Raw genomic sequence first — 13,262 nt, forward strand, 5'->3', positions numbered from 1 at the left:
AGGCTATTTTCAGACATAGATAGATTCAACTTAGTATTGAGTTAGTATCTTCTTTATATTAAACTAATCAGTTTTTCATATATCTCAGTTATAGTATATAGGTATTCCCAATCTTTTCATTTTATATATGATTTAGCTTCCGCATCAATTTATTATCTTTAGTATGCTCATGATCATGTCAACAGGGTTAGCCTGGGATCACTTGTGGTCCTAGGTCCCGTGTCTGCATCTCAGGGTAGCCTCGGGGCGTGACAAAGTTGGTATCAAAGCATTAGGTTTAAGAGTCCTAGGATGTCTGAAAAGCCACACTAAGTAGAGTACTTTTCATGGATGTGAAGTGAACCACATCTAATGAGAGGGAGGCTATGAAGTGTTTTAGGAAATCTTCACTTTCTTGGTATTCTTATCGTGCGTTGGTATGATCTCCTTTTTAATCCATCGTTATGCGCTTAAGATCATGCCTCCTCATAGAGATTACGCATGGAATGCTAATGCAATTCCTCTAGTCCCAGACCATAAGGTTAAGAATGAAGAGTTTCAGAATGCGATCCAACTATTGGCTCAGAGTATGACCAACAAGAACAATCAGCAGGTTCCAGTTCCTACTAATAGAAATAGTGGATCAGTGGCAGCTAGAGTTCAAGTTTTTTTTAAGGATGAATCCGCCTGAATTTTAGGTTCATAGGTTGGTGAAGACCCACAGAACTTCATTGATGAGTTTAAGAAGATCTTTGAAATGATGCAGGTAACTGGGAATGATCGGGTTGAGTTAGCATCATACCAACTTAAGGATGTGGCTCATATCTGGTATACTCAGTGGAAGGAGAACAGGGGTACAGATGCTGCTCCTAGTACTTAGGATTGTTTCAGCGAAACCTTTCTGGACAAGTTTTTTCCGATAGAGTTGAGAGAAGCAAGGGCCCAGGAATTTATAAACTTAAGGCAGGGTAACATGACTGTCCAAGAGTATGGGCTCAAGTTTAACCAACTCTCCAGGTATGCTCCTCACATGGTTGCTGATTCCAGGGCTCAGATGAATAAGTTTCTGTATGGTGTGTCAGACTTAGTGAAGACCGAGTGTAAGAATACTATGTTATTGGGAGACATGAACATCTCTAGGCTCATGACTCATGCTCAACAGGTTGAGGGTGATAAGCTTAGGGAACAGACTAAGGAGACTAAGAAAGCAAGAACATGTAACTACGAGTATTCCCAATAGAAATTGGGTGGTGGAAATTGCTCGCAGTTTCAGAAGAAGTGTTCGACTCCAGCCCCTTCATCAGCTAGTGTTCAATCCCCCAGGTTTCGTAACGATCAGAAAGGTAGGGTATCAGGCTCTAAGTCTCAAGATAGTGTTTCAGGCACCAAAAATTACCCAACTTTCCTGAAATATAGTAAGAACCATCCGGGCGAGTGCCTTGCAGGTAAGGAATGATGTTTTCGGTGTGGTTGGTTTGGTCATAGATTGAAGGATTGTCCTTCTAGACATAGTCAAGGAGGAAATAATGGTAGAGCTCAATCTACAACTTCAGCAGCACCAGCAGGTCACCCGACTCAGCAGGGTAACTCATCTGGTACAGGTGGGGGACAGCGCCAAAACAGGCTCTATGCTCTTCAGGCTCATCAAGATCAGGAAGATTATCCTGATGTAGTCACTGGTACATTACGAGTCGTTGATCTTAATGTTTATGCATTGTTAGATCAGGGACTACTTTGTCTTTTGTAACTCCTTACATAGCAGTCCAATTCAGTGTTAACCCAGAAACTCTTTCAGAACCCTTCTGAATCTACTCCAGTCGGTGACCCAGTTATAGCTAGACGGGTATACAGAAATTGCCCTATCACAGTCTCTCAGAAAGTCACCTCAGTATATCTTATAGCTTTAGAAATGGTAGATTTTGATATATATCTAGGCATAGATTGGTTTCAGTTCTGTCATGCCTCAGTCGATTGTAGAATTCGGGTTGTTCAGTTCTAATTTCCAAATGAGCCAATCTTAGAATAGAAAGATAGTAGCTCAGTACCTATATATCGATTATCTCTTACCTTAAGGCCAGAAAGAGGTGAATCTAGAGGGTGGTGTAGCACATATTGAGGTAAAAGGGAAGGAAGTAGAAAAATATATTCATCGTCTTGCTCTCTTAAGAGTTAGTCTTACTAACACATCAGATGTTGGTGTGATATTCCAGAATAGATCAGAATCTTCTTTGGTAGTGGAAGTTAAGGAAAAGAAAGACATCGATCCGATATTACTTGAACTCAAGGGTGACGTCCATCAACAGAGAGTTGAGGTTTTCTCCCAAGGGGGAGATGATGTACTTCGCTACCAGGGTCGATTATGTGTTCCTAATGTGGGCGAGTTGAGACAACATATTCTTGCAGAGGCCCATAACTCTAGATATTCTATCCATCCAGGTGCCACTAAGATTTACCGGGATCTGCAGGAAGCCTATTGGTGGAATGGTATGAAAAGAGATATAGTAGATTTTGTGACGAAGTGCCAAAATTGCCAGCAACCAGGAGGTATGACTCAAGAGATTGACATTCCTACTTGGAAGTGGGAAGTGATCAACATGGACTTCATCACAGGTTTACCTCGTACTCGCAGACAACATGACTCCATTTGGGTGATTGTTGATAGGGTTACTAAGTTTTCTCACATTTTGGTGGTCAACACTACAGATTCAACGGAGGATTACGCAAAGCTTTACATTAATGAGATTGTGAGGTTGCACGGGGTTCCTTTTTCTATCATCTCTAATAGAGGTCCTCAGTTTACCTCTAATTTCTGGAAGTCATTTCAGAAAGGTCTTGGTACTTAGGTTAATCTTAGCACAACATTTCATCTGCATACGGATGGTCAGGCAGAGCGTACCATTCAGACCTTGGAGGAAATGTTGAGAGCTTGTGTGATTGACTTCAAGGGTAGTTGGGATGATCACCTTCCTCTTGTTGAGTTTGCCTACAACAATAGTTACCATTCCAGCATTCAGATGGCCCCTTATAAGGCATTGTATAGGCATAGATGTAGATCTCCAGTTGGTTGGTTTGAAGTAGGTGAATCTTCCTTGATAGGACCAGATTCAGTCCTTGATGCTATGGAAAAGGTGCAACTCCTTAGAGATAGACTTAAGACTGCCCAGAGTCGCCAGAAGTTTTATGCAGATATGAGAAGAAGGGAACTAGAGTTCCAAGTTGATGATTGGGTTTTCCTGAAGGTGTCACCTATGAAGGGGGTGATGAGATTTGCCAAGAAAGGGAAGCTCAGTCCCAGATATGTAGGCCCTTATCGGAACTCGAAAAGGATTGGTAAAATGGCTTATGAGTTAAAATTGCCAACAGATTTAGAAGCAGTGCATCCAGTCTTTCACATTTCACTTTTGAAGAAGTGTGTGGGTGATCCAACATCTGTAGTGTCATTAGAGACTGTGGCTGTAAAAGATAGCCTTTCTTATGAGGATGTACCAGTTGAGATTCTTGATCATCAGGTTAGAAGCTTGAGAAACAAAGAAGTCGCTTCAATCAAGGTTTTGTGGAGGAGTCAGTCTGTATAGGGAGCTAATTAGGAAGCAGAAGCAGCCATGAAGTCCATGTATCCTCATCTCTTTTCTTCTGATTATATTCCAACTTGAGATAATAGTTCCTCTTCAGCTTGTACTTGCATTTTCAGCGTATTTGCATGTTCTTGGAGCTCAGTTCAGTCAACAATTAAGTTCTCAGTGTTTAGTGGTAGGGATTGCATACCTCTCCCTCCATTTCAGCTAGTTTAGTTTTCATTCGAGGACGAATGGTCCCAAGGGGGAATAATGTAACACCCTGTGTCCGAAACAGACCAAAAATGCAGATTTTGAGGAGTTGCAGGTGCAATCCACGATTGCCATCCACGGACCGAAGGTCACACCATGGCCCGTGCTGGTGGTTCGTGGTTCACAACTCCAACCCCTCCCCAAACCAGCTCAGAAAATTGGCTAAGTCCCGACTCATGCACAGAACCATGGTTCGTGGTCTGTGTTCATGGATCGAGACCTCCCTTACCCAGCCTCTTACACAAACTACGGTCGACCAACACGGACCGTCATTCGATCCACGGTCCGTAGGTCTGACCTTAGGTGAGGGTCAGCAGCCAGTTAGATGAAAATTATTAATGGATCAACTTCAAATGGTCATAACACTTAGCACAAAATGATTAGGTGTCCCATCAACTATGATATGATAGATAATTGAATCCTCTTTCTAACTCCACCAAGTTTGCAAAAATCCAACATCCGAGTAAAAATATATGATTGTTTTAGTGAAGCCCTATCAGGCAGAGTTGATCGACAACCCCAATGGACGGATCGTCGATTGACCTACGGCCCGTAGGTCACTCCGACAACAAGTAAGTTAGGAGTCTTTTGGTCTTTTCCTATTTCATTGGACCCCTAAGATACGTCGTTTTAGACTCTAAATCATGAGGTTTAGTTATTTTAAGCCTAGAAACATAACTAGCACTTACCTTAGTCAAAATCATTTATCAAAACTTAGAAAATTAGAAGCAAGAGAGGAGAAAAAGGTCAAGAACCCTAGTTCAAGAACGCAGCAAAGTTCCATTAGTTCCAGCCCCAAAATCGAAAGATTTCTCCGTGGAATTTGTCAACAGGTATGTGGGATTTGACTAGTGGATTCCTTTCGCCCATTAGGTCCCTAGAATTCAGTCAGATTCTTGATTCCATGATTATGAACAGACTTAGGGTTTCTAGAATTACAACAGATCATCATGAATTAGTTATAACATGTTCCAAATCAGATTATCATATTATTACATCATTTTTCGCATGAATTTCAGAACCCTAGCTATGTATTTCTTTAGTTCTTGAATTACACATGCTAGGTCAGATATCCTAGTTATTCAGTTATACATGCCTCAGTTTATTAATGCATTATTATCATATTAATTGTTGCATTCTCAGTTTGCATGTTCAGTTTTGAGCTATCCGGTATTTACAAAAATTCAGTCATAATCAGTTAACCACTTAATTCATTGGGAGTAGCATAATACCGAGTTGGACTACGGTTCAGCCCATATAGTCCCAGAACTACGAGCCATGTACGTGTAGTCCCCTCTGTGGGCAACATCAATTAAGTGATCATGCCAGCATGCCTCTATACCTCTGGCAGGGTATATTGGGTCCTCTCGATGGGGCGTATACATTGGACTCCACATTTAGCTCATGTGGTTTTATGTCGATTATTAGTAGCTCCTACAGTTCAGTCAGACTCTATTGCATTGACCATATTTCAGTACAATCAGTATTCAGTCTCAACATGTTTTAAATTTGGTCATTGCATTTAGTTAGCTCAATATTCCATTTCTATATCATGTTCAGATTATATCATTACTTTATTGCTTTGTTCAGTTATATGTTATTTCAGCTTTACTCTATCCTGCATGCTCAGTTTATTTCAAGTACTGACGCATACGTGCGCTACATCTTCTCGTAATGTAGGTTCAGGTTCTCAGCATCTAGATCACGCTTAGATCGGTTCCCGATCTCTAGTTCAGTGAAATCAGTGGTGAATCCTCATTCTCCGAGGACAATAGTCATGAGTTTCTTTTCAGTATTAGTTTCAGTTTTGCTAAACTTAGTTGGGGACTGTTCCAGTATTTCTAGTCAGTCATAGGCTATTTTTAGATATAGATAGATTCAGCTTAGTATTGAGTTAATATTTTCTTTGTATTAAACTAATCAATTTTTCATACATCTCAGTTATAGTATATGTGTGTTCCCCATGTTTTCATTTTATTTATGATTTAGCTTCTGCATCAATTTATTATCTTTAGTATGCTTATGATCATGCTAACAGGGTTAGCTTGGAATCACTTGTAGTCCTAGGTCCCGTGTCCGCGTCTCGAGGGTAGCCTTGGGGAGTGACATACGCAATATAAAATTGAAGTTGAAAATCAGTTGGATAGAAAGATCAAAATGATCAGAAGTGATAGAGGTGGAGAATATGAATCTCCATTTGCAGAAATATGTTTGGAAAATAGAATAATCCATCAAACTACTGCTCCTTACTCTCCTTAATCTAATGGAATTGTGGAAAAGAAAAACTGAACTCTAAAGGAAATGATGAATGCCTTACTTATAAGTTCAGGTTTACCATAACACTTATGGGGGAAGCTATCCTTACAGCAAATTGAATACTCAGTAAAGTGCCTCACACGAAGACACATGTTATTACATATGAGAAATTGAAATGTAGAAAACCCAACTAGAAATATTTCAAAGTGTGGGATTGTCTAGCCAAAGTCCAGGTTCCTATACCTAAGAGGGTGAAAATAGGGCCTAAGACTGTGGATTGTGTATTCATTGGATATGTCACAAATAGTAAGGCATGTCGATTTTTGGTTCATAAGTCCGAACATCTAGATATTCATGATACTACGGTAATGGAATCAGATAATGCTAAATTTTTTGAACATATATATCCGTATAAAACTAGACTTGAGTCATCTAGTGGGGGGTCTAAACAACCTCGAGAAGAACCAAAAGAGAATGAAACCAATGAAGAGAGTCCAAGGCACAGTAAATGTCAAAGCACATATGCTTCATTTGGATATGATTTTGTAACATTCCTTCTTGAGAGTGAGCCTCAAACAATCAAGGAAGCGATGTTGTCTAGCGATTCAACCTCTTGGAAGGAGGCTGTCAATAGTGACATTGAATCAATCCTAACAATCATACTTGAGAGTTGGTTGATCTTTCTCCAGGGAACAAACCCTTGGGTTCAAAATGGATCTTCAAAAGGAAGATGAAATATGATGGAACTATTGACAAATATAAAGCAAGACTTGTTGTCAAAGGCTTTAAACAGAAAGAAGATCTTGATTATTTTGACACATAGTCACCAGTGACTAGGATTACATCAATTCAGATGTTAATTGCCCTAGCTGCAGTATACGGTCTTGAAATCCATCAAATGGAAGTGAAAACTGCCTTCTTAAATGGAGAGCTGGAGGAAGAGATTTACATGGATCAGCCTGAGGGCTTCGTAGTTCCCGGTAAAGAAAAGAAAGTATGCAAACTTGTTAAGTCACTTTATGGACTAAAACAAGCACCCAAGCAATGACATGCAAAGTTTGATCAAACCATGTTGTCAAATGGATTTAAGATCAATGAATGTGATAAATGTGTTTATATTAAAGACACTCTGAATCATGAAGTCATTGTATGCCTATATGTGGATGACATGTTGATAATGAGCAATGACATTGCCAATGTAAAAGCTACTAAGTGTATGCTCACTAGTAAGTTTGATATGAAAAATCTAGGAGTTGCCGATTTGATATTTGGAATTAAGTTTCACAAAACTCCTAACGGTCTAGCATTGTCTCAATCTCATTATATTCAAAAGGTACTTGAAAAATTCAAGTATTTGAATTTCAAAAAGATAAAGACCCCAATTGATGTGAACCTTAATCTTGCTAAGAATAAAGGTGAAAGTCAGTCTCAATTGGATTATTCCAGAGTATTAGGAAATTTGATGTGTGTCATGAATTGTACACGACCAGACATAGCTTGGCTATAAGTAAATTGAGTCGATACACAATTAATCCCAATCATAATCATTGGATGGAAATGAAGAGAGTTTTGGGGTACTTAGATGACACTCAAAACTATGTTTTGCATTACAAAAAATATTCAACAGTTCTTGAAGGATATAGTGATGCAAATTGGATTACTGGGTCAACTGGAATGAAATCCACGAGTGGATATGTTTTCACTACTGGTGGAGGAGCAATATCTTGGAAATCATAAAAAACAAACATGTATAGCTCGCTCTACAATGGATTCTGAATTCATCTCCTTAGACAAGGCAGGTGAAGAAGCTGAATGGCTCCAGAATTTCTTAGAAGATATTCCATTTTGGCCCAAACCAATTGCCCCTATATGCATACACTGTGATAGTTAAGCTGCAATAGAAAGGGCTGGAAGCGTTATGTATAATGGGAAGTCTCGTCACATAAGATAAAGACATAACTCTGTTAGACAACTACTCTATAGTGGAATTATCACAATTGACTATGTAAAGTCTAAGCATAATGTGTCGGATCCACTTACAAAAGGCCTAACTAGAGAGGGAATTGAGAGATCATTGACGGGAATGGGACTATGGTTGAGAACAAGTCATCGTGGCGGTAACTCTACCTAGAAGACTGGAGATCCCAAGATCTAGGTTCAAGGAGATAAAACAAAGTCATAGATGACGGTTCAACATTGTCAAAAATTATTATATGGTCCATTCTCATGATGAGACAATGTTCAGTAACTAGAATAAAGGCATAAGGACTTTTTAATGGTTTCTAAGTTTGATACAGGGTATATCAAATAGTGTATCTACGAGATAACACATTTAGAAACCACCTATGTAAGTGTGAAGTGTAAGCCGCTTCAAGGAGAATCCGGTAATGCTAGTTCTCTGAGCACTTATTAATCGAGATGCGCTCATGGCTGAAACGAACAAAACAATGAGAACCAAAAATAGTTCAAGGGTTGATTGTATGACTTATGTTGTCTAGGTATAGACCAAAGCTCGACGGTTCAAAGATATCAAATCTATCGATTGACCAAGTATATCTGATATATGTTCACTACGGAAAGTTTAAAGGGAAACCTACTTATCCAGATGTGATTAACCCTTACTTACGAGACACACAAGTTTTTCATGCATATGTTTTAACAATAGTCATTCCCCATTCATGTGGAGGATTGTTGGGTTTTAGCAAGGTGTGAATGAGAAATAAGAAGAGAAAATAAAAAAGTGGGGGAACCAATTTTGGAGGGAAAATGAAAAGTCATTGCAAAGTGCAAATGAAAAGTCATTTCTCCCATATTGGTAGAAGAAAGAAAATTGTTGTCCTTATATTAGGAAACACTTCCTTTAGTTCTTGAAGGGTTAAGAAGAAGGTGCCCCCTCGCGCCGTCGTCGTCGCTCGGTCGGCTTTGGCTTCGGCTTCGGATTCGGCAAATGATGTGATTGATTGATAATATTTGTGGACAAAATTTATTTAATAAATCTTGTTAATCGATTTCCTTTCTCTTATAAATTAATTCAGAATGTTAGTTAAATAACATAATTAATTTGGAGCAATAAAATTTATTTGAAATTCACGTGTAACAATTAAAACGTTCTGAAGGGATCTGTTCCTTCCGAAAAGTCATTACTTTTCCCAAAAGATACAACATTCTGGAAAAAACCGGGTTTGAACAGATTTGTCTGAATAGACGTGTTCCTTGCTACAAATGGCTATAAATAAGAGGTTTTTTTTTTCATTTTTCAAACATTAAATTTTTTTCCTCTCTGCATACATTTTCTTACATAAATAAAATTGTCGATCGACTGAGTTTGTGTGCGCTCTCATTGTTGTTCTTGCGTTCGCTGAAAATATTGAAGTTTGAGGTACCGCTACTTCTCTAATAGGTTAATCTGTTCTATCTTGGAAGGAATTAATAATCTACAACCTCGGGTACAGTGAGGGGATAAAATTTCTTAAGGAAACACAGTGGTTTGTGTGGACTCGGATTACTTACGTTCTCTCTATTTCATCTATTTTCTGTTTCTGTATTTTTGACCAACCTGAATATGAAGAGGGTAACACTCATAACATATGCTAACTACTAATACACAAGATTAAACTGGATACAACCGAAGGCAAGGACGTCTCACCAATGCTTGATGAAAGTGATCCTACTAATGTGTCTGATGACTATCCTGAATACCTGAATCTACATTATCAAATAATGCAACGCCGAATGATGTATGTACATGGAACGTATGGTATGTGAAATGTCTGAATGAAATAACTAGTTAAATCTGAGCATACTGAGCTAAATGAAGAACCTCCTGAAACAAAAAACAACTAGATAATAAAACATACATGTGTACTTTAACAACAAATCTGACTCGTCTCATAGTTAAATCTGAGCATACTGAGCTAAATGAAGAACCTCCTGAAACAAAAATCAACTAGATAATAAAACATACATGTGTACTTTAACAACAAATCTGACTCGTGGTTGCCGAGAGATTTTGGGGCCGTATTATCAAAGTACGAGTCATAGTAATGATACCACGAGTCATACTCTAACTCGTAGTGCTTTGGACTGAAATTTTCAGATTGAAGTGTCTCTAGTAAAACGATCATAACTATAATTTTTACTCGTGATCTGGATTCAAGAACGGTTATGGAGTTTGAAAGAAGACTTAAAGACATTTAATTTAATAAGTAGAGGGACATAAAGTACTCTTCATATTCAAAGAAATATGGTCATTTGAAGTTTACTCTTGCATTGTCTTATGCAAAAGCTTAATCGGTAGAGAATATTTGAGCTTAACTTTGTGCTAGAGGTTCCTTATGACTCTTGTATGCACCTAAAGTTTTGTTCTTGAAATATAGCAAATAGGAAAGGAAAATAGCAGGAAAACAATAGTATTTCTATTTGAATTTGTGCGATGTTACAATCTTTATGAAGTCTTTTAGAAAAGAGATGTAATCCCCCGATTCTTAACTTTACAATTGTTCTTGACTCGATGAAATACTTGTGGCTCAACACTTGGAGCGAAGACTTCTTTGTTGCGGAAGACTTGCAAATCACTGCTGAAGAGCAAGGATTCTCTATGTATTTTCGTCTCCTTTTGGTTTTATATGAAGACCCCTTTATATAGGCATGAACTAGTGTTTTAGGGGTATTGTGGTCCAAGTAATTTAGAGGATCTTGGGCTTGAAGAATGTGAGTTGGGCTCGTCTTGTAAACTTAATGGAGTGACCCAAATATAATATTTGAACTTTATTCGAGTCATACCATTTTGACTTAAATATTAATTCAAATTTATTAACCAATAATTTGACTTGGTCAAAGTATCAAGAATTTATAATTTAATCCAAATTTAATATGGATTTATCAATAAAAGTTCGCTGTCTACAACCTTAATTCACATCCAATACACATTTCAAAATTAGGAATTGATCTTAACTTAGGAATTTTCGAAGTATTACACATGCATGTCTTGATAAAAGATATGTATTATAGAAAATATTATATGCTGAGAATACTGAAGGAAAAGATGCTCTTTCATTCAATTAGATTTTGCTTACCATGTAATTCAGAAGCCTTTTTTAAAATCTATAAATTCCCAATTTACTGCCATAACTAATCAGCTCAGCAAAATAATAAATAAAATCCTATGATACAGTTTAAAGTATTTTCCACAAAGACATGATCTCCACAAGGCATAAATAAAGAGATGTATCAAACGAATATTTTATTGAAGGAAATTGGACCGGGTCATCCATGTGGATCAACCTGGTTCAACTAAACAAGCTTCACCTCCAACTATTGCTCCTCATTCTGGCCAACCTCAGATATTCATTATACGGAAACTTGTGCAAACTATTGGGTTATGCCATAGATTTGCATGAAAGAGAAATGCTAAAGTTTACTTTGGTAATAAGGAAACCACAAACATACACTAAGAGACATGTTGTTCTTTTATCATTATATCTACCAAAGATTTACTACAAATAGTAAAAGGATTAGAACAGTAGAATGTTCTATCATACAAACATCCTTTAACAGATATATTAAAATCAATGAAAACCCTTTTGGTGGCGATATTTTGAAAATCTATGGCGACTAATTTTGTCGCTGCTAAAGGCCTAGTCCTACTTGCCCACATTTAGGTGGAGGGATTAGTCTCATGTGGCTTGCCACGTCACTAAAAATTTGGGTTGTTAAATCTTAGAGCGTATTTGTGGTCTTTTGGGATAACAGTGGGGGCACTTTTTTCCCAAAATGTAATAGAGGGCATAAGTGGTCTATTTCACATAGTTCACGGGCAATTTTAACCCTTTTCTGTACATTTTATTAGTGAACTTCATCTAAAAATATAAAACATTGATAATATCTGATTCAAATGGCTAAATAAGGTAAATGATAAAAAAATTCACTTATTTTGTTTTGTCTTCTAGAAGCCATCCAAAAGGATAATAATAGAAAGTAACATTTAAATTTTTTTCCTTAAATATTTTTCAAGAAGTCATTCAAAAGGATGATAACGAAAAGCAGCATTTAATTTTTTTTCTTAAATATTTTTCAAGAAGTCATCCAACTTTATCTAGTCAATGTCTATAGTCATTTTGGCTTGAATTAAAATTTCCGAAATCTTGGAGTCCACTATATATGAAGGTCCAACCGACCATAACCCTCAAAACAAGCAAACCATTTTGTTCAAAGGAAATGCCAGTCATGGACGTCAAAAGTTCAGTTTGCAAAGGAAGTAGAATCTCTCATCATGTCACGAGAATTATGTATCTTCCATGGGTGATCATGATTGAAATTCTTTCAAGATTGCCAATCAAGCCCATTTTTCGATGTAGAGTTGTTTGTAAACTCTAGTATAGCCTTTTAACTTCCGACCCTTGGTATTTTAACATGCATCAAACAAGATCCCTTAATTTCCCCGACATTTTATTTTTGGATGGTCAGTGCAATCCTTTGCTTCTAGAACTCAAAGCAGAGTACGATTATTATGTTCACCGCTGTAACAGAACCGTTCAGGTGACCCCTAAGTTTCACTTCCATCCAAGGAGTGCGATTTTAGTTGGTTCTTGTAATTGATTTATCTGTTTGGTGGGTGGTTTGACGCACATTGAGAATCATTCGGTTTACATTAACAATCCTCTTTTGGATGAGTATATCAAACTTGAATTACCCAAATGGGAGATAAGTGTTACTCAAGTTGCTTATGGGTTTTGCTTTAGCGAAGTCTCTGGAGATTATAAAGTATTGAGATTAGTTGATAGAAAGGTTTAGGATGTTACTAGAGCTTCAGAATTGGAGGTTTATACTCTTGGAGTTTATGAGAAATGGAGAAATGTGGGTGAAATTACGTGTCCTGTATGGTATGATTTTTGGAAAGGCTAATGTCAATGGTGCTCTTCATTGGATGGATAGCGAAAAAACTGACAGCATTTACTCTTTCGATGTTGAGATAGAAAAGATCAAGTCCCAGCCTGCTCCACCTGGTTTGGAAACTCCATCCTCAAACTTGAGGCTAGCAGAGTTGGGGAACTATCTATGTTTGACTGATAATATCCACATATGGAATGTTAATATTAATATATGATGGATGAAAGAGTATGGCATTATAGAATATTGGACTAAAAATAGCATTTTGGTGGAATCTATTCCGCGTGGTATGGTTAACTATAGTTTTGAACC

The sequence above is a fragment of the Solanum stenotomum genome, chromosome 5, assembly GCF_019186545.1.
Source record: "Solanum stenotomum isolate F172 chromosome 5, ASM1918654v1, whole genome shotgun sequence".
NCBI lineage: Eukaryota > Viridiplantae > Streptophyta > Magnoliopsida > Solanales > Solanaceae > Solanum > Solanum stenotomum.